The 26,803-nt window shown below is 44.2% G+C and overlaps 1 protein-coding gene across 6 annotated transcripts in view; it reads left to right on the forward strand.

Moving 5' to 3' along the window:
- nhsl2 (NHS-like 2) overlaps window positions 1-26,803 on the forward strand; it is a 291,724-nt gene that overhangs the window by 217,175 nt on the left and 47,746 nt on the right. The window contains exon 1 of one of the 6 annotated variants that reach the window (XM_055643711.1): window positions 15,942-16,093. The exons of the other annotated variants lie outside the window; for them this stretch is intronic. The gene's annotated coding sequence lies outside the window, so the exon portion shown is untranslated. Of the gene's footprint in view, window positions 1-15,941; window positions 16,094-26,803 lie in introns of those variants that run through there. 6 annotated transcript variants of the gene reach the window in all.

Consider the following 26,803-nt stretch of genomic DNA (forward strand, 5'->3'; position numbering starts at 1 on the left):
TCCTGCCACGGACAATTCACCATTTGCTGAACAATGGGATCTCTTGGCTTCAATGGAAAACCAGTGGGAAAATGGAAATGGAAGCAGGCAGTGCACAATAACTATTCTAGTAATAGTTACACTACCAACAGATTCCTTTACTGAATACCTGCATTGAAAGCAATGATAACGTGAAGAACTGTAGCCAGCGTCCTGTGCAGTATGTGGGACAAGGAATGACACTGAGGCATACAGCACAATATGCAATGGAGACGTGAAGTGCAATCGCCACTGTGACCTCTTTTCTTTTTTTTCTCTCTCTGGTGTCAGAGTAAGGGACATTACCAAGGGTGCAGAATATTTTGGTGGGGAGCACCCAGGCCTAGTGGGAATCAATGACATAGGAAAGGGAGGTGCTGAAAGCTATCAACCCACAAATCTTTGGGGTGTGGGAGGAAACTGGGGTACCGAAGGAAACCCACACGGTCGCATGGAGAATGTGTAAACTCCACACAGACAGTGTCAGAGGTCAGAGGTCAGAATTGATCTTGGGTCACTGGAACTGAGGCAGCCGATCTATTAGCAGTTCCACCCTGCTGCTACACGCACTAGAGGTTGTTGAGCTGTAGTTTCCTTTTGCAACTCCAATACAGATGCAGGAATGGAGAGCTGGCTCAATGAAAGGGAGAATTGGGAACTTGTTATATCTGATGACAAAGTAGACAAAAAAGGTAAGGAAAGCAGAAAAGGAAGAAGGTGTTACGGCCAAACAAAGCCTCAAACAATGCACTCAAAGACGCACAGGTTTGTAGGTTAATTGGCGTGGTATACATGTTAATTGTCCCCAGTGTGTAGGATGGCATTAGTGTGTGGGTAAGGACTCGGTGGGCTGAAGGCCCTATTTCCACACTGTATATCTAAACTAAACTAAAAATAGTAAGCTATTCCATCACTGGAGAGGGATGCTGTAAAGCCTGATGCCATTTAGGTAGACATAAGGATCAATAAAAGATAAAAGAATCTACTGTGTTTATAAAAGATGCCAGTGAATAATGAGGAGAGAAGCAAATTACTGGCAATTTTTCAGGAAGATGCAACAACTATATAAAAGTATTAAAGGGAGACTTTAACTAGCCAAAAAAAACCAGGGTAGAATAGTACAAGATACAAGATACATTTATTTGTCACATGTGCCAGATAGCACAGTGAAATGAGATTGCCATACAGCCATACAATAAAAATAAAGAACACAACACACGATAGAATTTAACATAAAACATCCCCACACAGCAGAATCAGAGGTTCCCACTATGAGGGAAGGCACCAAAGTCAGTCTCTCCCAAACCGCAGCTCCATGATGTTGGAGCAGCGGCCCAACGCTCCGGAGCTCCAAACGGCGACCCAGGTAGGTATCGCCCGCTCCGCGGTGAATTCAACACTGCGCCACCGCTGTTGTAGCTCTGGTCCGGTTCCCGGTCCCCGGCAGGAAAGGCCGCTCCGATCCAAGTGGTAGGCCGCGAGGAGGGGGTGAGGACGGGACTCGGAGAAATAGTCGCATCCCCGCCAGGAAGCGACTGGGAAACGGTTTCCCCCTTACCCTGCCCCCCTCCCCCACATAGAAAAGTTAAAGTTTCCCCCAAAAAACAGACATTAAACTAACTGAAAATTTTAAAAAAGATTGAAAAGACGAACAGGCTGTAGGCAGAGGCTGCCACCAAATCAGCGCCACTGGGAGGGTTGTAACAGTGTAAAAGGGAAAGAAGCGAAGAATTCAGATGTGTACTAGACTAAGTGGGACCCATTGGGTCCCAGCATCACACCGGAGGGCTGGTCCCCCAATGCAATATTCCACCTCTCTACCAATTCCAACATTGTGGGCTGAATGGATTCTTGGGCTGGCGACTCAGTCACTCGAGCCTGTTGTGCTGGCAGCTCACTCACTCACGGCAGATGGGCAGGCAGTTGACTCACGGCTATTCCATTTCAAGCAGGGAGCAAGGCCACCAAATTCAAGTGCAGTTTCTTACCATTTCAAGCAGGGTACAAGGCCACTAAAGACAGCGAGTCGTGACCTCTCACTCCTCCATCTTGCAGAGGCTGAGCCATGCCCACACCTCTGGGTTTTATAGTTCCTCCCCCCTCCCACCAGAAGGGGCGTGGTCTTCATTGCGTGATTGACAGGAGAGAGAATCTCAACATTTTCAAACACTAATAACTCTTTTATTTTTCATCGATGGGGAAAGTCCTCGGCACCTAATGAGCAGAGGGGGACTGAGTAAGATGGCCAAAAATCACAGCCTTACGTTGTAGCGTTGTTTCCAAAATCAATATAAAGTGCAAAGAGGAAGTGGTCAAGATTAGACTTTTAATTATATAGAAGGCAAGATAACTTTAATTAGGCAAGGCAACTTTAATTGGGCAAGGCAACTTTAATTGGGCAAGGCAACTTTAATTAGGCAAGGCAACTTTAATTAGGCAACACAGCTTTAGCATTTCCAAACCAAAGGCAACACAGCTTTAGCATTTCCAAACCAAAGGCAACACAGCTTTAGCATTTCCAAACTATATTTTCAAACCACATAAAGGGCACTGACAGGTCAGTAAAACAACTCACAGTTTAGTAAACATGTGTTCAGTGATATTCACAGCTCAGACTGAGAGACATGACCCTCTCGCTCCCCCATCTTGCAGAGACTGACTGAGGCACTCAACACTTCTGGGTTTTACTGTCCCTCCCGAAGGCGCATGGCCTTCAGGAGAGAGAATCTCAACATTTTTTAAACACTAATAACTCTTTTATTTTTCATCGATGGGAAAAATACTCTTGTCCTGTGCAGCAGAGGGGGACTCTGAGTAAGATGGCCAAAAATCACAGCTGTAAGTGGCAGCATTCTTTCTAAAATCAATATACAGAACACCAGGAAGTGGTCACGATCAGACTTTTAGTAATATAGATATGAGTACCTTCTTGATCATCATGCTTGCAGTACTAGGTGTAGAAGAAAACATTCTTCTAATTTTGGATTTAATTTTGTGGAATGAAGTAGTGCAAGTGGAGCATGATACAGTTGGGAACTCTTAGGGAACAATAATTACAATATTATCTGTTCCAGGCTGGCTCGTCATTCACTGAATGTAGACCTTACTGAGATACCTAGCATTTATTATTCATCCTTTATTGTTCCTGGATTGGTAGCCGATTTCAGCAACAACTTAAAGGCCAATTACAAAGGTGGGGTTTGAAGGTACACGCAGGTCACTCGAAATAAGAATTGTCAATTGTCGAAGAACGATCATGTTATATCTTCCTTCACTAGAAGATCAGGGGGGTCTACTAATCTTAACATAAAGCCAGGGGGAAAAGACAAATTTAATTGGACTCTAAATGCTTACAAGCCTAACAATTCTCAAAATTTTAAAAAGTAATTGGATTGCATGGAATGTAACCTTGTGCAACTGCTTGCTACTAATTATAACGTTAACAAAGTTGTATGGTGCAGACTTGCCCTATTTGTAAATTTTGCTGCTTTAGATACCTGGCATAGGTTGGCAATATACATATTTTACCAGTTGTCAGATTTGTGGGCTGCACACAATTTACTGGCTTAGGGTTTGCGTTAGAATTAGGGTTAGAGGTAGTTTTGAGTTTAAGGATCTAGTCCCTCCATCCACTGAATTTTAAAAGCTGTCCATCCATTTTCCAGATACAAAACTTACCATCGCAAGTTGTATTTCTCCTCCAGGGTTCCAACCTGCCTTTCAGGATTTGCACGTTGGCCATCCTTTCATTTACCCTCCTAGGAGGAACATTGAGCTTTCTAAATTGCAATGCTGCATATTTCTCAAAATCCTCATTGTCCGCTGCTTCTCTGGAGCATTGAAGGAAGCAGGGTGCATTGGCTGAGTAAGCCATTACAACTTAGCATGAGCCTTTCCAATAAAGTAACACCCAGATGACATCATAGGACATTAATCTCAAATCTTTTAGTCCACTCGCAGTTGTTATAAAAAAATATTCATCAGATCAAGATACAAGCAGCAGCTCTTCACCATGATGCATTTGTTTTGTTTTTGTATGAGAACTCAATAGGCCAATTTGCTGAGTTCAGGATTGAAGCCACAATCAATGCAAACCGGAATTCTTCAATGATCGCTGAATAAATTGTAACAGTCTCCCTGCCAAGCCTGCTCCATGGAAACACTGATCATTGAAACCAGGCAGGGCAGGGAAGGAAGCCTCAAAAGGGAAGCGTTATGATTATTTTTGTTGGATCATAGCAAAAATCTATCCAGTGTAATTCTCAAGGTATCCATTTGCATTTGCAATGCTAACATTTCCCTTTTGCAAAACCAATGTTGACTCCAACTTTTATACGCTCCCAGTTACTGCCTCAACCCTGATAAACCCTGTAACTGGAATTAAAGAATTGTTTTGTACTTCAGATCATTTTTAGTTGTTTAGGTAAAGTTTGCTAACATTTTAAAGTCCACATCCATTGTGATTACCCACAACCTCTCCCCAACCCCCGTTCCAGATCCACTTTCCCTACCTCCAGATGCTTCAACCAGACTGCAGTCACTGATTAATTTTGTATACACGGGCGCCTTGATGGCTGGGAATCACCTACCTCACGTACCAAATGCCCCCAGTCACAGGTTTGGGGATGGGTAATGGTAGGGTCACAGTGGAGGGTAGAAATCCTACTGCGCAGCGAAAAAAAGGACTTCAAATGGAAAATAGTGCATAAGAAATTATTTCAAGATCCGAATAACCATTCTTTGAATATACACCTCGGAAGTGAGTAGTTTTGATTATCATTACTAAAATGCGAAAAATAGTATGGCATTTAAATTGAATTAGACAATAGACAATAGAGAATAGGTGCAGGAGTAGGCCATTTGGCCCTTCGAAAAAATCCAATGTGGATGATCAGCCTTTCACTGTGATCATGGCTGATCATCCACATTCAGTACCCCGTTCCTGCCTTCTCACCATATCCAATGTGAATGATCAGCCATTCACTGTGACCATGGCTGATCATCCACATTCAGTATCCCATTCCAGCCTTCTCATCATATCCCCATGACACCGCTATCATCCTCTCTCTTGAAAGCAGCCAGAGAATTGGCCTCCACTGCCTTCTGAGTCAGAGAATTCCACAGATTAACCTCTCTGGGTAAAAAAAAGTTTTTCCTCATCTCCGTTCTAAATGGCCTACCCCTTATTCTTAAACTTTGTCCCCTGGTTCTGGACTCCCCCAACATCGGGAACATGTTTTCTGCCTCTAGAATGTCGAATCCCTTAATAATCTTATATGTTTCAAGAGTATACAAGCCCATCCACTCCATTCTATCATCATATGACAGTCCCGCCATCCCGGGAATTAACCTTGTGAACCTACGCTGCACTCCATCAATAGCAAGATTGTCTTTCCTCAAATTTGGAGACCAAGACTGCACACAATTGCATGATAGAAAGGGTCAAGTGCAGGGAATCATATTACCATTTTAGTTATTATGTTTTATTTATTTATTGTAAACTTTAAAAAGGTGTCCTTGTTGGTTAAACATCCAGTCATTACAACCTATTTTATCTCAGGTATGCACATATCTCAATGAGATGTAGCAAGCTGACCAACATCGTTGTGTTTATTGCACTTCCAGATAATATTTCCAATAATATTTGATGAATATTTCCAAAGTTTTCCTTCAATAAGAAGAAGAATTTGCTCAAATGAGGAGGCAATACCATTTGACAAAAGTCCACACTGCCAGATCCACTACAAGAATCAAACAACCAAAGCAAAAAGAGGGTATTAGCTACAAGGTTGGCCAACTTGGATTGTTTTCTCTGCAGCTTTGGAGGTTGAGGGGAGAACTGATAGAAGATGAAAGGCATAGATAGGGTAGGCAGTCAGAACTTTTCTCATAGGGTGGAAATATCAGAGTAGTGTTCAGTTCTGGGCACCATGTTATAGGAAAGATATTGTCAAGCTTGAAAGAGTTCAGTGAAGATTTACAAGGATGTTGCCAGGACGAGAGGGTCTGAGCTATAGAGAGGTTGAGTAGGCCATTCCTTGGAGCACAGGAGGATGAGGGGTGATCTTATAGAGGTGTATAAAATCATGAGAGGAATAAATCAGGTAGATGCACGTAATCTCTTGCCCAGAGTAGGGGAATCGAGGACCAGAGGACATAGGTTCAAGGTGAAGGGGATAAGAATCTGTGGGGTAACTTTTTCACAAAAAGGGTGGTGGGTGACCAGTGTTGGCTGGTGTGGGGAAGTTGGGCTGAAGAGCCTGTTTCCATGCTGTATCACTCTATGACTATGACTCTCGGAGAGGGCAGAGCTTTAATGCGAGAGGGGAAATGTTTAAAGTATTTGCTCAGGGCAAATTTTTTTACACAGAGAGTGGTGGGTACCTGGAACACTCTCGCAAGGTTGGTGGTGGAGGCAGATAGGATAATGGCTTTCAAGAGGCTTTTAGATAGGCACATGGATATGCAAAGGATTGTAGGATATGAATCACATGCAGGCAGAATATATTAGTTTCAACTCACAGAATAATGGGTAGGCAGTCAGAAATATTTCCAAGCAATCTCAACATGAAAAAATGGCAATCAATTTTTTATCTCAGTATTATTTTCCAATTAGGCCTGGACTACAATAGAATGGACTGGATTTTCTAAATTGATGGTGAATTATTGAATCCTTCATATTGTTAAGTTCAGTTATTTTTCATTTCATCTTCCTTTGGATATCTTGAATAGTTTAAAATGAACGTATGGAAACAAAAATGTCAGTATTGGATGTCAACGGTTTCAATGGACTCTGCTCTGCAGATCTATTTAAAGCTCTTAAACCTCTATTTGCCTTAGCAACCGCTGCTAAGCTCTGGTATGTCATTTCCTCAGCTATCGCAACCTGGTTTATTTCCTGATTGACATTATTCATTTTGTAGTTTCATTTCCAATTGATGGCACTAATCTACAACACAACCGTTGTGCAACGTTGCTCTAAACAAACATAAATCAAATCATCTGTCATGTCTCAAAATTCCATGGATTAAAATCTTCTGAGCTCTCCCACACATTTTCAGGGAATGTTATTGAATGAAGCCTCAAAAAGATGTCCAACATGGGAAATAGGTTCCTGAGGAGAGCTCATTTGATTAGGAATTGACTGTTTATTTGACTGTGGTTGTCAAATTGCTTTTATGACTGCATCATATATAGTTTTAATTTCAATATCATCATTCCTTTTCAAGAGAATATCATATGTTTCTTTTGTTAAGAATTTTACAGTTGTTAGATAATATCCACAGAAAATGCAGGTCAGAGTAGACTCAGCAGGACAGGCAAATGTGTGTAGAGAAGAGGTATTCAAGAATGAACTGCAGATGCTGGAAAATCGAAGGTACACAAAAAAGTTGGAGAAACTCAGGGGGTGCAGCAGCATCTATAGAGCGAAGGAAATAGGCAACGTTTCGGGTCGAAACCCTTCTTCAGAGGAAGAGAGGTAACCCTGTGCACACAATGCCATGGATAACAAACATAGAGCAACCAGTTAAAGAGTGGTAGCACGAAAAGGAAGAGAAGATGGCGAATGAATAAGACAAAGAGGAAAGGAGGAACCATACTGGTTATTGAGCACCTGCTCTAGAAACAAGAAACTGCAGATGCTGGTTTACGCAAAGTGCTGATGTAACTCTGCGGGTCAAGATTGTAATATGTCCCAGATAGAACAATTAAATTTTTACATGCTTCAGCACAACAGAATATGTACACATAGTACACTGTAAACAATACACTAAACGAGAGAACAAAGAATAGTTCAATGTGTTTATATACTCACAACACACACACACACACACACACACACACACACACACACACACACACACACACACACACACACACACACACACACACACACACACACACACACACACACACACACACACACACACACACACACACACACACATATATATATATAGATGGCCAGGCAGCGTTTCTGAAAAACATGAGTAGGTGACGTTTCAGGTCTAGACACTTCTTCAGACTGTTTGTTGGAGGAGGAAGAAAGCAGGAAGAAAGGAGAAGCAGGACAAAGCATAGCAGGTAATAGGCAGACACAGGCATTGATAGGCAGATGTTGGAACAAAAGCCAGAGATAAAAGCAGAAGGTGTGAGACAGGATTGAAGATTTGCAGAATGTGAAGCCAGAGGAAGGATTGGTGGAGAGAGTGAAGGAATCAGTGGCAGTCCAGTGGAAGTCCAATGGATAAGTGGGAACTCAGTGGAAGTTGCTGTGCAGTAGCAGTGTCCCATTCACAACAGCCGTGTAACTTATCTTCCCACTGTCATGCATTTGCATGCATACTTGGTAGCATTGAAAAAATAAAAAATACCTCAAAGTATACATTCAATGCTAAGTTTAAAAATTAAACTATGGCATATTGCAAGCAAAGGTCAACTAACTACCCCTTGTACCTATGCTCCCTGCAGCTTTGTGGACGGTAAGTTTTGCAGAAAGACTGGATGGAGCCTGGTGAATGAAAGGCAGTAGATAGTTTGGAGGATATCCTCAAGCAGCTCTGGACCCAGAAGTTTATGTGGATTAACCATCTGACACAAGTCATTGTAGACCATTGTCAGTTGGCTATCTGACAATCAGCAGTAAGAAAACTGCTGGAGAAGAAAATGTTAAAGGTCAAAATCTGCCTGAGAGAATTAAGTTTGTGCTTCGTGGTGTAACTATTATTCTCCTGGTGCAGTATATTAACTGTTTTCATCATCTATTGATGATTAGATGGGTGGACTAGATATTGTTTATGATATTTAATAAGGTGCCACACGTGAGGCTGCTAAACAGGATATGAGACCATGATATTAGAGACAAGTTACCAGCATTGATAGACGATTGGTTGACTGGCAGAAGACAAAAAAAGTGGGAATAAAGGGGGCTTTTTTGGGTTGCTCCTAGTGATTGGTGGTCTTCCGCAGGGATCTGTGTTGGGTCCACTACTTTTCATGTTATATGGTACTGATTTTCACCGAGAGAGTTGTGATTCTGTGGAATTCTCTGCCACAGAATTCTCTGCCACAGAAGGTAGTGGAGGCCAATTCACTGGATGTTTTCAAGAGAGATAGCTCAGGGCTAATGGAATCAAGGAATATTGGGAGAAAGCAGGAATGGGGTACTGATTTTGGATGATTAGCCGTGATCATATTGAATGGCGGTGCTGGCTCGAAGGGTCGAATGGCTTATTCCTGCACCTATTCTTTATGTTTCTATGTTTCTATGATCTGGATGATAGAATTAATGGCTTTGTGGCTAAGTTTGCAGATAATATGAAAATAGGTGGAGGGGTAGGTCATGTGGAGGAAGCAGAGAGTCTGCAGAAGAACTCGGACAGGTAGGGAGAGTGGGCAAAGAAGTGGAAAATGGAATAGTGTAGTAAAGTGTGGGATCATGCACTTGGTAATCATATTTCCACAGTTTTGTAATGAATTTTGTAATAAAGTGCAGAAATCAGAAAAGAAAGAAAAATTACTAAAAGTAGAGAGAGTTGAAACTAGTACTGCTGAAGGTTAGAACTAATAAATGTAAATATGTTAGACTTTTGAACTTAACAATATTATGGGAGCTAGTTAATAGGTGGGGTGTCCATAAGTCAGGCCTTTTTAACTTGGGAATCGATGGGCATACAACTTGCCCATTAAAGTTATAACATAGATGTTATTGATTATGGTTTAGGCAGCAGTAATGCTATTCAATATCAAACAGATGTAGATGCATTCCTGGTGATGAATTGCTCTCCACTAGTATCTCTGCACGCATACATTCTCTGTTACGACTGTGTGAATAGCAAATCAGAAGAAAAATATCTTGATTGTTTGCTCTTTCCTTACTCACTGGCTGCTTAAAAAAATGGTTGGATCTCTGGGCCCATCAAAAGCCCTTGGTTGTGTGACATTGCTCCTTCCCTTGGAGATCGCTCTGATGCCTTTAACTGGCTGTCAGGCCAGGAGATGCCAATCCCCAGCATCATTGGTAATGCTAGGCCCATTTAGCTGCATTTGGTTGGTTATTTGAACCTTGTCAGCCCACGCTCTATGTCAGCCATTCTCAACCGTTTTTTGGCCACAGTCCCCTTAGGAGCTCTGCTCAGTTTCCAGGCCCCCTGTCAAACAGGGATACAGCACGAACAGATAGACAAAAAATCATTCATTATTAGACACCAAGAAAACTTGAACATCCGAAATACTGGAATTTTTTTTTAAAAGACTGTATGAAATTAAACAACTATCAGTCCTAATATGATCCTTGAGCTTGGTGGTTTTCTGCAAGTTTCATGATATCAGGCTTCAATTAGACAATGATTGTTGGAGGTTACCTCTTGTCACAATATCAATTCTGTTACTAGATTTTGTCAAAGAAACTACCTTGCGGAATCTGCACTCAACCAAATATGTTAAGGGAAAGGCAATAAAAAATCTTTGGGCTTTTTCCCACAGTATTGGAAATTTATTAAGCTTAAGAAATGAATTCAACGGGCCCGCCAAATTCAAATGGTGTGTTGAAATAATATTATAACTAGAAGGGAAACTATTGACTCCAATTAAGGTAGCTGCTTGGTATTGATTTGTTTCAGTTACCAGCCCCCAGCCCCCCCCCCCCCCCCCCCCCCCATAAACCCTTGTGGCTCCCGTTCTCACTGAGACCCCTTCAAATGTGCCTGGGCCTCCTTGGGGTCCATATGGCCCCCATTGAGAATGGCTTCTCTATATAACTCAGAAATTCCCAGTGGGAGACTGGGAGGAGGGAGTGAATACAGGGGAAGTTGCTGGGATGAATCCCAATTCTCTGTGCCTTCACTACTGATAAAGGACTGCACCCTTGAGTTGACCTGGAACTTAAAGACACTTGTTTGACATTGGAAATAAAGCCAATTGCATGAGTCCACCTTACTACGAGTGCCAGGATAATCATTGCTGATCCGGCATTGTGATCCACAGTTACTGAATCTGAGGCTCTCTTTCCCTCTGCATCAATTCCAAAGGTGTTAAGGAGTTTCCTAACCGAGGGATCAATGCTGAGTTTCTCTCTGGTTGTAAGTGAACATACAGTATGTCCAATGTAAACCTGTAGACTTTTACAGAATCACAACACCCTGACATTATTATTGAGCATGTTGAGCACAACTGGCCAGGAATCATTTTCTGTGCAAACAATAGGTTCAGCTCTTACTGAAGCTCTTCTTCAGGTCTGAAGAAGGGTCTCGACCCAAAACGTCACCCATTCCTTCTATTCAGCCCGCTGAGTTACTCCAGCATTTTGTGTCTAGGTTCATCCCTCATTAATTATCATAGAATATTAATAGAGGTGACAAAGATCAATAATCATGTTGAAATCATTACTGCAGCAAATGTGGTGGCACTTCTCAACAAAAAGGTATTGAACAATAAACCATGGTCAAACAACAAAGTACATGAGGAATTTAGTCAATTAGGCAGATTCGGTGAAGGTGAATGGCCAGACTACCCTTCTGCAGACCAGATGCTGCCTGGTGCATTGACTACTTCCAGCAGTTTGTTTCTTGCTCATGATTCCAAGATCAGCATGTCTCCCTGAATCTTAACCCGTACCTTCATAGTGGACAAAATACTGGGTAAATGTTCAGCAGGGAACATCTGGGGAAATGTGGAATAGTACAGCATTGTGGCATCATTGATGACGGGGCTTGCTTGTCAATATTTACTGGCGTTGTTGAAGAATTTTACATGAATTAATAGAGGAACTCGATAGATTACTTATTCTAGGACTTAACAGCCATTGGCAGATTTGTCTGCAAGTTATAATACAAAAGACATTGAGGAGAAAAGGAAATGCTGAAAGTGGTTCAGCGACAGAAGGATGGGATGGCTGGTTAGGAGGAAGCAGCGTCTGTCTGGGAGGAATTGGCTCATAGGGTTCCACAGTGTTTAGTTCAGGCCAATTAGCACTCCAGTTCCAGGCTTTCAAACTGTCTTTTACTGGACTTTATCTTGTACTAAATGTTATCCCCTTTTCTCCTGTATCTGTACACTGTGGATGGCTTGATCGTATTCATGTATAGTCCGTTAACTGACTGGATAACTAACGCGCAACAAAAAGCGTTTCACTGTACCTCGGTGCAGGTGACAACAATAATAAACTACACTGGTGTTTTAGGATATATTAATGATTATTAAAAAAATATGGGACAGTACTCCCAAATTTACTGATGTAAAATCCAAAGGTGACAACACATTTCATGGTGGCACAGGAGGGATGGGGGAGATACAGGTAACCTGGCACAAAGGGGAAAAATGTTGTTTAATGCAATGATTGGAAAAGCTGCGTAAATGGTAAACACTTAAACAGACAAAGTGAGTTTTAAATAAATAGTGAACGGGACATGGCACACCAGGATGGCCCTGTCAAAAGCACCTTTGAACGTCCGTGCTGCTTATGAAAACAGGAAGTGTCAGTTTGTCAACTGTTGCAAAAAGACTAGGCTGCATCCAACAGGAAATTATGTTTAGCTCTGAGCTGCAGTCACACTAAATACCCAACATAAGGTGCTGGGCACCATGTTGGGGAGGGAGGGCATAATTGTTTTGTGGAAAATACAACATTCAGCATCTAAGCCAGTAATTATAAGCTCATGGGTTTTGAGGACAAGTAACAGATACTAGCAATGTTTACATCAGAAAGGCATGGTTGATATCAATGACATGTTTAAAATCTCAAAGGATTGGCATAAATTGGATCCCAGAGAGCGGTTGAATATTAACAGTAGATCATAGATTTTTTTAAAAGATGCATTCAAATAGATGAGAAATAATGAAGATGCAGTTTAGAAGCCAAAAATACTGTATCTGGAATTTGATGGGATTCACAGAGATGTTACGAATGAGCTAATTCAACATTTTAGTGACTCCACTGTAGGCCATATGACTCTTCAGCCCACTCTGACAGTGAACCCACAGTCATCAATGTGGTTCAAGGCAATTGACCAGGGTCTGCTGCATGCAGTTTAATGCTCACACATACACTGCATGCACTCGAATAATATAATCTATGTATAAGGCCAAGGTGACCGCAACTTCAGAAAGATTCTTGGCCACATCTCTGAGAGAAACAGACTGAAACTCCAAATGGAATTCCAAAGAGGCTGACTCCAGAAGGGTTATTTGCCCATCAAAATACGTGGAGCATTGTCATGTCATGGGCCATATGTTGTGCAATTTTAGGAAGAAAGAACAGCGTCTCATTGGAACAGCCCAAGTCCAGCTCATTGTTAGCCCTACCATGACTGGCACTGATAACTGCTGTACTGACCACCGCCTAATCCACATCTTCAAATTGAGGCAGAATTTAATCAATAATTCCTTTATACAAAACCTTAACTAAAAATTAATATTTTGTGATAACAATGCATCAGATTTATAGCATGTAATACCAATTATAACAGACAATCCTTGTATATGCAGACTACAGTAAGTTTTTTGTTAAATGAGCAAAATCAAACTATGGAATGAAAGCAGGAATAGGCTATATAATTTGTCACGGACTGTCTTATTATTCTTTTGTTGATTTTTAACTTCAGCACCATTTTGCTATGTTGTAGACATATTCCACTGCGTTTTACATTGCTACACATATAAAGATTCATCTTTCCCCCATTGTAGTAAATTCACCCATGTGGTTGAATCATCCTTCTTTGAAAACTGTTCTTATATGAATCAACTATTTTCCACAGTAGACCCGAATGTTGCAACGTCATTCATAACAAAAGGAGTTGAGTATAGGAGCAAAGAGGTCCTTCTACAGTCGTATAGGGCCTTAGGGCCTGCAGTATTGTGTGCAGTTTTGATCCCCTAATTTGAGGAAGGACATTCTTGCTATTGAGGGAGTGCAGCATAGGTTTACAAGGTTAATTCCCGGGTTGGCGAGACTGTCATGTGCTGAGAGAATGGAGCGACTGGGCTAGTATACTCTTGAATCTAGAAGGATGAGAGGGTATCATATTGAAATATAAGATTATTAAGGGTTTGGTCACGCTAGAGGCAGGAAACATGTTCCCGATGTTGGGAGAGTCCAGAAGTAGGGGCTACAGTTTAAGAATAAGGGGAAAGCGATTTAGAACTGAGACGAGGAAACACTTTTTCACACAGAGAGTTGTGAGTCTGCCTCAGAGGTCGGTGGAGGCCGGTTCACTGGATACATTCAAGGGAGAGCTAGATAGGGCTCTTAAAGTTAGCGGAGTCAGGGGATATGGGGAAAAGGCAGGAACGGCGTACTGATTGGGGATGATCAGCCATGATCACATTGAATGGCGGTGCTGGCTCAAAGGGCCAAATGGCCTACTCCTGCACCTATTGTCTATTGTCTATTGTCTATTGTCATTCTTGGTGTGATGTTTTGCTTAGATTGGGAAGAAATAGGTCACATTGATCCAGAGTTCTTTAGTCGCCAGTCACTCACAACACAAGCAGGTTTCTATCATGTGTAGGAAGAAACTGCAGGTGCTGGTTTAAGCCAAAGACAGGCAGGAAAAGGTTGGAGTAACTCAGCGGGACAGGCGGCATCGCTAGAAAGAAATTAATTTCTCAACCCAAAACATCACCCATTCCTTCTCTCCAGAGATGCTGCCTGTCCCGCTGAGTTACTCCAGCATTTTGTGTCCATCTCAGGTTTCTATCATGCTGCTTGCTCTGCAGCTGTGTGATTGATAGCAGTTCTGTCTTAGTTATGGGATTCTGACTCCCAAGGTCTTGAAGTTATGTACCTTTTAGCTTTCGTGCAGGCCCCATCCCACTGGATCCCACTCCATCCTTCCCAAGTTCCAGGCTCCTGTCAAAGGTTCATCCAATTATTGATCACCTACTCACAGGCAAAAAATGTGTGACTCTCCAGGTGGTTGTACATGGGTCCCCAATTCACCAACTTCCAGCCCTGAATATCTATTGCATGGCCAACGCAGCAATCACTGGCACCCACCAATGCCTCTCACTGACTCACCCATCCAATCCCTCCAGTACGGCCATACTTCGGGTGAGGCTGTTTCCCTGAGTGCTCTGCAATGGTGCAGTGTGTAATGGAAACACCATTCTGTATGGAAGTTGCAAGAATGCCTTAAGCCTCAGACATGACAACGTTTCCATAACCAGGCTACGATCAAAACAGTCTTTGGTGCACTTGCAACCTCTGATCACTATCAAAGATGCTGATAAACGTCTATGGTTGATATGATGCAGAGAGTAGCTAAAATATTCAGTTGCAGAAGGTCATTTGCTCCAGAGAGAATGTTGATGAAGCCAGTGGGGAGTTGCTAAGCAGCAGAAAATTATGATAATAATGCCAAATATAAAATGATTATCTCCACTTCACACCTTTTCCCAATCCTCCATCACTCATATGTCACTGAACAAGAACTCAACAACATTTGTTTTGAGCAAAACAAAAGTAGCAGAGCTGAAGGAACAGCAGTCAGGCAGCATCTGTCAAGGAAAAAGGAAGGTCTAGATGAAGTATTTCAACCTGAAACATCGAGTATCTATTTCCCCTCTCAGATTTATTTCCCCCCACAGCCTGACCCACTGAGTTTCACCAGCTGTTCAGTTTTTTGATATAGATTCAAGCATCTACAGTCTCTTGTTTATCAGTCATATTTGACTGCTCTTGAAGGGAGCATATCCCTGGTGACCACTGGATTGGCTCAACCTCTTTATCGGAGTCACGTTAGTTGGGGTTTGAGCGGAGGGGGAGCAGCACTAACACCAAGTGACACACCCTTCCCTTCTGAAAGCAAGATTAAGCAGTTAGATCCTCTTTTGCTTGAGCGGTGAAGAATATTTCTTTACATTTTTCTAATTATTGCAAGACCTTCAGGAAATAGCAGATGTTTGAGTAACAAAACCACTCGCCTCTCCAACAGATATTTCACTGCACTTAAACCATATGCTCGCAAACATAACTGACTGTTAAAGGCAGTTTGTTCTGGTGTTTACTGATGAGCTTGATTGATACAACGTGGGCCGAGTGAGTAGAAGTGGTTTACTGAATTGGTTTGCAATGGAGGTTAGTGTCATAGAAAATTGTTTGCGTTGCTGGCTAACCATATGTGGCAATGTAGTTGTTCCATGTGCTTTCATGTCCTATTTTTATTTTATTTTTTCTTAATCTGTTAACAGAATGTGCTTTGTAAGGGAGGTAACCAAGACATTGCAATTTAAAGGCCATTTCAATTTTAAATACACTTTTCACAATTACTTCAACACCTTTTTAAATTATATTGTTGGACGGATATTGATTGCAAAAGACACATCCGTAACAGTAAATGTTCCATAAACTGGAAGAAGGAATCTGGGCAGTAGAGTGCATTTATTATTCCATCTCCTGGCATAAACACAAGGTATTTATTATCTACCTTTCTTCGCCTAGGGGGAGAACAACCTGGTAGTTTATTTTGATGAACACAGATGAGGGAAATACGATTAATGTGGTTTATATAGACATTCAAAATGCATTTGATAAACAATCACGCATGAGGTTTGTGAACATTTAGAGCCATGGAATAATAAAGGTTGCAGCAGTACGTGTAGAATAAGTAATACAAAACAATGTAATAATAAAGGGTTATTTTACAGACTGAAGGGAAATAAGATACGCTTTGTGTGATTTGTATGTTTGCAGATAACAGAAAACATGTAGTTGTACTGATCTACGAGGGGGATAGTTAGAGTTTTCACGGAATTGTAGACTAGCTGATTAAATTAATGGATTGGTGACAGGTGAAATTTAAAATGCTGAGACGTACAGTGCTTTTTGGTAGAAGAGAGAAGGCACAGGATAAACCAGATAATCTAAAAGAGATGTACAAAGAGAGATCTTGTAATAAATTGATATAGTTTTGACGGTGGCAGGGAAAGTTGAAAAAATGGCTGAAAATGTATCGGGATCCTGAGCCTTTTAAATAGAGTGCAAAACAAAGCCTTGGCTATATAAATAGAGGAGAAAAACAATTCAGGAGGAACTCGGGCGGTCAAATAGTGAAACAGCGAAACTATGAAGACGGAGGGCTTGTTGATGTTTTGGGTCGAGGCTGTGCCTTTGGATGCAAGGGCAGAGTGGCGGTAGGCAGTATAAAGAGATAATGAGTGGCGGTGCTGGCTCGAAGGGCCAAATGGCCTCCCCCTGCATCTATTTTCTATTTTCTATAAGGGAGAGGGCTGAAACACAAACTGGCAGGTAATAGGTAGAATAGATGAGGAAGAGGATGATAGGTTTAAGATGAGGGAGGAAAGATTTAATAGGAACCTGAGGGGTAACCTGTTTACACAAAAGATGGTGCGTGTATGGAACAAGCTGCTGGAAGAGGTTGTTATGGCAGGTACTGTCGCAACATTTAAGAATCATTTAGACAGGTACATGGATAGGACAGGTTCAGAGGGATATGGGCCAAATGTAGGCAGGTGGGACTCATGCAGATGGGACATGTTAGTCAGTGTGGGTAAGTTGAGCCGAAGGGCATGTTTCCATGCTATATGGCTATGACTAGATCAGTATATCAGTATCAGTATATCTTTATTGTTATTTCCTGAGTACTCACATACCCAGAGGAAACAAAAAAACGTTGCTCAACCAGTGTCCGTTCAGTGTGCAGTACAAATAACAACAAGTAAATAGAAATAAAAATACATATATCATGAACAAATTAAATTAAACACTCTACTCTCTACTAAACATCAACAGGCGTTCCGATCGACAGCTGCTGCAGTGTGTCCAGGTTGGTGGTTGGTGCGCGATACTTTGGCAGGGGGCTAAGTCCGTTTATCAGTCTTATAGCCTGCGGGAAGAAGCTGAGGAGCATCCTGCTGGTTTTGCAGCTAATGCTCCTGTACCTCTTCCCAGATGGCAGGATGGAGAATATGTGATGCGATGGGTGGTAGGGGTCTTTGATGATGGAGATGGCTCTGTTGATACATCTCTTCCTGTATATGTCCAGCAAGAAAGGGAGTGGAGCACCAATAATCCTGCTGGCGGTCTTCACAATCCTGTCAAGTTGGTGCCGTTCGTACGCCTTGCAGCTCCCGAACCAGGAAGTGATGCCGTTGGTTAATGTGCTCTCGACTGTCCCCCTATAAAAAGTTCGTAGATGTGTAGTGGGGAGACCTGCTTTATGTAGTCTTCGGAGAGGGTGTAGTCGCTGCTGGGCTCTCTTGACCAGTGCTGTGGTGTTGGTTGTGGACATCAGGTTATCTGACAGGTGTAGTCCTAGGAACTTCACGCTGCTGACCCTTTCCACATCAGCTCCATCGATGTGCAGAGGTGTATGGTGTTGTTTTCCCGCCCTCCTGAAGTCAACCACCATCTCCTTAGTTTTTCCCACGTTGAGAATGAGGTTGTGGGATTTGCACCATCCTGTGAGCAGCTCCACCTCCATCCTGTACGCCGACTCATCATTGTCACTGATGAGACCCACCACTGTTGTGTCATCAGCGAACGTGTTGATGAAGTTGTTGTTGAGTCTAGCAGTACAGTCGTGTGTCAGCAGACTAAACAGCAGGGGGCTTAGGACACAGCCTTGGGGTGAGCCAGTGCTCACGGCTATGGTTTTTGATGTCCTACTGCCCACCCTGACTGTCTGCTGCCGTTGTGATAGAAAGTTCAGGACCCAGTTACATGTGCCAGCATCAACCCCAATAGCTCCAACTTCTCCACCAGCTGCTGCGGAATGATTGTGTTAAACGCGGAGCTGAAGTCTATGAAGAGGATCCTGGCATAAGTATTTTTTCGATCGAGGTGTGACAGTACGAGGTTCAGTGTTGTTGAGACTGCGTCCTCTGTGGATCGGTTGGCTGTGTAGGCGAACTGCAGTGGGTCTAGGTCGGCAGGTAGACTATTTTTGATGTGCTGCATAACCAGTCGCTCAAAACACTTCATTACAATGGGTGTTAGAGCCACTGGTCGAAAGTCATTATGGCAGGCTGGGTTTGGTTTCTTCGGGACAGGGACGATGGTAGCACTCTTAAGACAGTTGGGCATTACTGCCTGGCTGAGTGAGATGTTAAAAATGTCTGTGAAGACATCTTTCAGTTGCTCGGCGCAGTCTCTTAAAACGCATCCAGGAATGTTGTCCGGCCCTGCAGCTTTGCGTGGATTGATGCTGGCCAAGGCCTTTTTAACTCCGGCTGCGGACAGCCTGAGCGACTGGTCACTGGGAGATGGCAGTAGTGCACGTGTCTGGGTGCTGTTTTTAACCTCAAACCGCGCGTAGAACTCGTTCAGTTCATCATGGGCAGATGAAGCCTAGGACTATAACATTGAGTGTTCATACCACTGGGCTGTAGATGACCAAGGCTGAAAATAAGGTTCGATTTGATTTTCCAAGTTCAAGTAACCTGCAACATCTGTGTTCATTTCTCTCCCTGATACCCAGGTTCTTTCAAACTCCCTCCTTTTGAGCTTCCTAATGGGCCTGTCCCACTTAGGCGATTTTTCAGGTGACAGTCAAGTCGTAGCAGGTCGCTGAAAAACCGACCTCTGGAACGGCGACTGGAACAGTGACTGTCAAGAGTGGATCACACACACACACACACATGGCTTCCTTCACCAGCCAGTTAAGCAGGCAGGTGACAGGGCAAGCGGGGGGAGCGCTGTCTGAGTGAAATTCACACGGTGCAAAACCAATGTGATACAGACACACACCACGATGAACAGGAAGGTTCCACTCTGATAGTCGCCGGTTTTTCAGCGACCTGCTACAACTTGACAGTGGCCGGCAGTTGCCTGAAAAATTGTCGAAGTGGGACATGCCCATAAGATCTCTCTTCAGCAGGACAATCAGATTTGTAAACACACTTTGTTCAGTTATGTCTTCTGTTAGTAGGTAAACCAAAATGATAATTTGATCTATTAGACTGGCTGCCTGCACAATGTTGAAGATAGAAAGATGACTGCATTATTGGTTGATTTCCTAGAATTGAAATTAGTTAACTTTTTTTACTGAGTTATCTAACGTTGCATTGCACAATTCATTAAATAAATTGAATCTTCTAATTCTGTACACATCTTAAACTATTCCAAGGATCAGTAATGGGGTTGAATACCAACACATAATGCTTGAAATAAATATTGTCTGTTGGAATTCAAGGCTCTTTTTATGCAATAATCTGGCTTCACTAACAGATATCACCATCACTCATGTCAGTGAAACATGAGGCAGCAAGATTGCAAAGGCAGCTTTGTGTGGAATTAATTCTGAAAGGAACAGATCATCAGGATTCTGAAGTGTCAAAGTTGGGCCAAAGTTTGGAGGATAAATCTTCATAAGAGTATTTGCTATGAGAATCATCTAGGTCTCAGTGCAGCTGAGCATCAGCCTGGGTGGTCAGAGTGAGATGAGTTACAAATTGTGAAATAACATTTACAATTATTGTGTCCACGGTGGTGCAGCGGTAGAGTTGCTGCCTTACAGCACTTGCAGCGCTGGAGACTCAGGTTCGATCCGAAATGCATGTCTCAGGTTCGATCCGACTGCGGGTGCTGTCTGTACAGAGTTTGTACATTCTCCCTGTGACCACGTTGGGTTTTTTCCGAGATCTTCGGTTTCCTTTCACACTCCAAAGTAGGTTAATTGGCTTATGTAAGTGTAAATTGTCCCTAGTGTGTGCTGTATAGTGTTAATATGTGTGGGGATCGCTGGTCGGTATGCACTCAGTGGGCCAAAGGGCCTGTTTCCACCTTGTATCTCTAAACTAAACTAAACTTATCAAACTTTAAAACCAATAACTATTTTGCTGATGACTAGTTTGACCTTCTTTAATAAAATTATTTATTTCTGAGGTGAGGTCTTATTTGTCATTGTAGAGTTGAATGTGCCAAAGATGGTAAATTACATGGAATCATCATATTGCAGTAGAGGCATTAGAGAAACGTACTGTGCCTGCTCAGAGAATCAGACCATTACTTCACTTACTTCTAATTTTGATGCCCCCCCCCGACATCAGTCTGAAGAAGAGTCTCGACCCGAAACGTTGCCTATTCCTTCTCTCCATAGATGCTTCCTCACCCGCTGATTTCTCCCAACATTTTTGTCTACCTCCAAATTTGACAGTGTGTTTTTGGCCTTTGACTTCTCCCCATCACTGACCTTTGCTGCTCTTTTGTCTGTGTGAGCTCTGTAAGCCACTCCTCTGTGAAATGTGAGTGTGGGAAGGCTTGAGGTTGCAGAATTTTAAATAATGTTTATGAAAATGTGAATCTATTGATGATGAATGTCAGATGGGTTGAAGTTAGATGTCGAGGTAGTGAGCATCTCGAATGGTGCAATGGCCATGGATTAAAGATTCTATTTAAGCCACATATTTTATAAGACAATGATACAGGTGCACAACCTTTTATTCGAAGATCCAAATAACGAAAACCTCCGAATAGCGACATTTTTTCAGTCCTTGAAAAAAGGTCCTTGAAAACGTTCATGGAGGGCGGCCCGCAGAGGTGACAGAGGAACCTCCGGTCAGTCCTCGAAGAAAGGGGAACTAAATCCCCATCCATAAAAGAGAAGGTGAGGGTATATTGCGCGGGAGGGTTAATAATTGACAATATGCTGCTGTCTGCCCGCTGAGTTAAAAAAGTTCCCACGGTAGACTCACGATACACAGTGTATCGTGAGTCTTGCGTGGGAACTTTTTTAACTCAGCGGGCAGGGAGCTGCAGATTGTCGCTCCCTTCAGTTTCACCCCACCTACACCCCTCTGCTTCCCGGCCATGTGTGTGACCCCTTCCCTCCCCTCTCCAGCTCCCGGCCCATTGCACGGCGCGGGGGTTTTGCACTGTCTTCACGTCGGCAATGCCAGTCACCGGAGACGTCAGGACCAATGGGACACCGACCCCCAGGCCCACTGCAAGCACTGAGATCCCAGAGACCCACAGCCAGCAGCAGCCCAGCCCCGTTCCAACTCCAGAGGAAAACTGCAAACTAGCGGGAGACATCGGGACCACCAGGAGCCGCTCCCCGATGGGCCGCTACGGCGACAAGTGGCAGTTCGCCCACAGCCCAAGCTGTGCCCCCTCATCGGGACACCGACCCCCAGGCCCACTGCAAGCACGGAGATCCCAGATCAGCAACTCCAGCCCAGCCCCGCTCCAACTCCAGAGGAACACGCTCCCCGTATGGGCAGAAACTGATGGTGCGCAAGGTGCGTCTTGTTCTCGGGCTGTGGGCGAACTGCCACTTGTCGCCGTAGCGGCCCATCGGGGAGCGGATTCCTCTGGAGTTGGGGTGGGGGGGGAGGGGGGGTATTGTGCTGTTTGATCGCCCCCTGCTATCCCAGGGACCCAGGACGTTCACCGAGGGCGGCCCGCAGAGGTGACAGCGGAACCTCCGGTCGGTCCTCGACGAAAGGGGAACTAAATCCCCATTCATAAAAGAGAAGGTTTTGAATTTCCTTTATTGTCATTCAGACCTTACGGTCTGAACGAAATTTTGTGCCTGCAGTCATACATACAATGATACAATAATAACAACAATAAACACAAATTGACTTCCACCACAGTGAGTCCTCCAAACACCTCCTCACTGTGGTGGAGGCAAAAATCTTAGGGTTGCAGTCTCTCCCTCTGCTCCCTCTGCGCTGAGGCGATTCCCCACCGGGCGATGGTATAAACAGTCCCGCAGCTCACCGAACCCCGGGAACGGGCCGGTTCAAACACTGCGGCCCGGGGTGGTCGAAGCCGCCGCACCTCCAGTCCAGCACACGCAGCTGCCGGCCCGCGGCTGAACCCAGGACTCTGGACACCGCCGCCAGAACGTCGTCCCAGCCCGGAGCACCGTCCCAGCCCCCGGACCGGATCGCCCGGGTACATTGACCGGGAGGGTAGGAATCCCAAGACAAAGTTGAGTGCGCGTTCACCGAGGGTGGCCCGCAGAGGTGACAGCGGAACATCGGGTCGGTCCTGGAAGAAAGGGGAACTAAAAAGAGAAGTGGAGGGTATATTGCGCGGGAGGGTATATCGCCTACCTGGAAGAAACCAGACATTTTTTTCAGGATGTCGTCTGCACACCAAAGCTCACGTTTGGCGCCTCTGCTGCACACGGATATAAGAGTGTGAAAATGTCGCCTAAGGGCATGTAGCCCCGCTAGGGTGACATGAGTGCGGGAGGTGATTCAATGCTGCGGTCACATTTACAAATTCAGGAACTCATTCAACACACTGCATTTCATACAGACATTTATTCTGCAAGAAAAAAACTACACTGAAGACTCAAACTCGCGACCGAGGAACTGCCGGGATCAAGGCGCAAACTCGCGACCTTGCGGATATGAGCCGGGCACTCTACCACTGAGCCAGCCATTAAAATCTACGCTAAAAAATTTCCATTCCGAAGACCGACAAATTCCAAATTACGAAAAGTGTCTGGTCCCAAGGCTGTCGGATAAAAGGTTGTGCACCTGTACTAAAAACTACGTATTTACCACCTGTAAAACACAAATAAAGGCAACTGAATAGCCTTAATGGAAAAAAAAAATATGAAGGTGAAGAAGATTCATCTTGATAATGGTTTGCTTCGTAGTTGCCCATGAGTTGTACTCAAGTTCCTAGAGTCATCCAGCATGGAAACAGACGCTTCGGCCCAACTTGCCCGCGCCGACCAACATGCCCCATTTACACTAGTTCCACCTGGCTGTGTGTGGCCCACATCACTCTAAACCTAACCAATCCTTGTACCTGTCCAAATGTTTTTTAAACGTTGTGATAGCCTGCCTCAACTACCTCCTCTGGCAGCTTATTCCATATGCCTACTACCCTTTAGGTTAAAAAGTAGCCCCTCAGATTATTATTAAATCATTTCCCCTCTCCTTAAACCTATGTCCTCAGGTTCTCGATTCCCATACTCTGGGTAAAAGACTGTGCATTTACCCTGATTATTCCTCTCATAATCTTGTACACTATAAGATCCTGTCTAACATTTAGGTTTAGGGGTTTCCACTCTGCTCAATTTCTCAGGAACTTAGGATCACACGGTGGCGCAGCGGTAGAGTTGCTGTCTTACAGCGCTTTCAGCGCCAGAGACCCGGGTTCGATCCTGACTACAGGTGCTGTCTGTACCTTTTCCCCGTGACCTGCGTTGGTTTTCTCCGAGACCCTCGGTTTCCTCCCACACTCCAAAGACGTACAGGTTTGTTGGTTAATTGGCTTTCTATGTAAATTGTAAATGTAAATTGTCCTCAGTTTGAATAGGATAGTGTTAGTGTGTGGGGATCGCTGTCAGCTTGGACTCGGTGGGCCGAAGGGCCTGTTTCCATGCTGAAACTAAAACTATAAACTAAAAACTTTGATGCTGTTAAGCGACAGGCCCTTTGGGATTCACGACTTAGCCACAATGAATAATAGCAAGGTTGGCCAGCAGCTATCAAGGCTCACAGTTGTACCCGTGATTTCATGTTGATGTTGCATGCTTTCCGTCCTGAGGCACTCCTCTGCCTTGGATGACCACAGTGACAAACTTGGCAAGCTTGTGCCATTCGTTCAGCCTATAAATTTGGTTAAAGCGCCATCTAATCCAGCAGCTTTTTGTCTTCTGTGACAGCAATGGTTTTGTGGGCTACCCCCCCCCCCTACTATGCCTTGGGAGGGAAGGTGTTATTCTGGAAGACTATTGTGCAGTCTTAAGGGCCTGTCCCACTTACGTGTCCTTGGCACTCAAATTACGCAACCTCATGGTCGCATTGAGGCGCACGGGCATCATATGGCCACGCGGGGCCGGTCCCACTGAGAAGCGCGGAGGGGTATGTAGTTGTGCGCGACATCGCCTGGGGCTCCGAAATTTTTGTAGCGAACGAAATCTTCGCGCGCCAATGGCCTGTCGCGTAACTTACGGACAAAGTGGGACAGGTCCAAGACCCTGGCGCGATGCAACATCTCACCTTCAACAGCAGCAGAAGCAGGCAAACGATCGCCAAACTCGGCCTGGGGCTCATGGCCGTTGCGGTCCGGATCCGCCCCCACTCTACTCCCACAGCGGGGCCAAGAAAATTGAAGATGGACACAAAATGCAGGAGTAACTCAGCGGGACCGGCAGCATCTCTGGAGAGAGGGAATGGATGATGTTTCGGGTCAAGACCCTTTTTTTCAGACTGAAGAAGACTCACGACACGAAACGTCACCCATTGCTTCTCTCCAGAGATGCTGCCGGTCCCGCTGAGTTACTCCAGCTTTGTGTCCATCTTCAAATGATGTCACACGCACCAGACGGCTGTTCGCGGGACCGTCACGGCTCAACGCGACCACGAGGTCGCGTAATTTGCGTGCCAAGGCCACGTAAGTGGGACAGGCCCTTTAGACAGCATTCCTCTACATTAGCAGAATTTCAAAAGCAGTGCTGAACATCAAAATGGGAACAGCTTATTTCTTTCAATTTGAGCAAGTTAGGCGATGAATTAAAAGGAGAGAGTAAAGTTTAAAAGGGCATTTCTGGCAGACGAGTGTCAAATGGGAAGCAGCTGGAGCACAAAAATTCAGAAGGAAGGAGGAAATGGAAGTGTGATCAGCAAATTAGTAACAGCATCAGGAAGAAGTTTGTGAGGAAGCAGTGTGATTACATAAATAGCAGAATTAAAGTCAATTTCTATGAACTCTATCCTTCTTTATCTGGGAGCATTGGGGGAAGAAATGTAGATTTTCTGTTCAAAAATACAAGCAGACTTCTAAACCTACAATATAACTTGTGGCTCATTATATATGTAAGTAGGGTGTAAGTCAGGAGGTGTTTTTGTTGTAAGATGTTTACAGAGAACAGAGATACAGTATGTTAAGAAAAGATGCAGTCAAAAATGAAGAAAGTCAAGAGTGTTTTATTGTCATATGTCAAGGTGTTCCCCAAGGCTCCGTACTTGGCCCCCTCCTCTTCATCATCTACATCCTCCCCCTTGGTCAGATACTCCGCCACTTCAACTTGGACTTCCACTGTTACGCTGACGACACCCAGATCTACCTCGACCCCCACAACCCCCCCCTCTCCCATATCAACTCCTGTTTGTCAGCTATAAAAACCTGGATGCAACATAATTTCCTCAAACTCAACAGCGATAAGACAGAATTCCTCCTCATAGGCTCCAAAGCCACACTCAGCAAAATCAATAACCCCACTCTCACCATTGACGGTACCACTGTCTCCCCATCTCCCCAGGCCCGCAACCTTGGCGTGATCTTTGATTCCACCCTCTCCCTTGAGCCTCACATCCGCCATGTCATTAAAACCTCCTTCTTCCATCTCCGCAACATCGCCAAACTCAGACCCTCTCTCACACCTCCCGCTGCTGAAAGACTCATCCATGCCTTCATCTCCTCCCGACTGGACTACTGCAACTCACTTCTCCTTGGCATCAGCTCCACCTACATCAACCGACTCCAACTGGTCCAGAACGCAGCCGCCCGACTCATCACCCACACCAAATCCTGGCATCACATCACTCCAGTCCTCAAACAACTTCACTGGCTTCCCATCTCCCACCGGATCAACTACAAAATCCTGATCCTCACCTACAAAGCCCTCCACCACCCCCCCCCCCCATATCTCACTGACCTCCTCTCCCCCTACCAACCCTAACAGTCCCTCAGATCCACATCAGCCGGTCTCCTCTCCATCCACAAGTTCAACCTCCGCAGTTTTGGGGACAGAGCCTTCTCCAGGGCAGCTCCCAGGCTCTGGAACTCCCTCCCCAAACTGATCCGCAATTCCGTGCCCCTCACCATCTTCCAGTCCCGCCTCAAGACCCATCTCTT

Source organism: Leucoraja erinacea, chromosome 12 (assembly GCF_028641065.1).
Source record: "Leucoraja erinacea ecotype New England chromosome 12, Leri_hhj_1, whole genome shotgun sequence".
NCBI classification, from domain to species: domain Eukaryota; kingdom Metazoa; phylum Chordata; class Chondrichthyes; order Rajiformes; family Rajidae; genus Leucoraja; species Leucoraja erinaceus.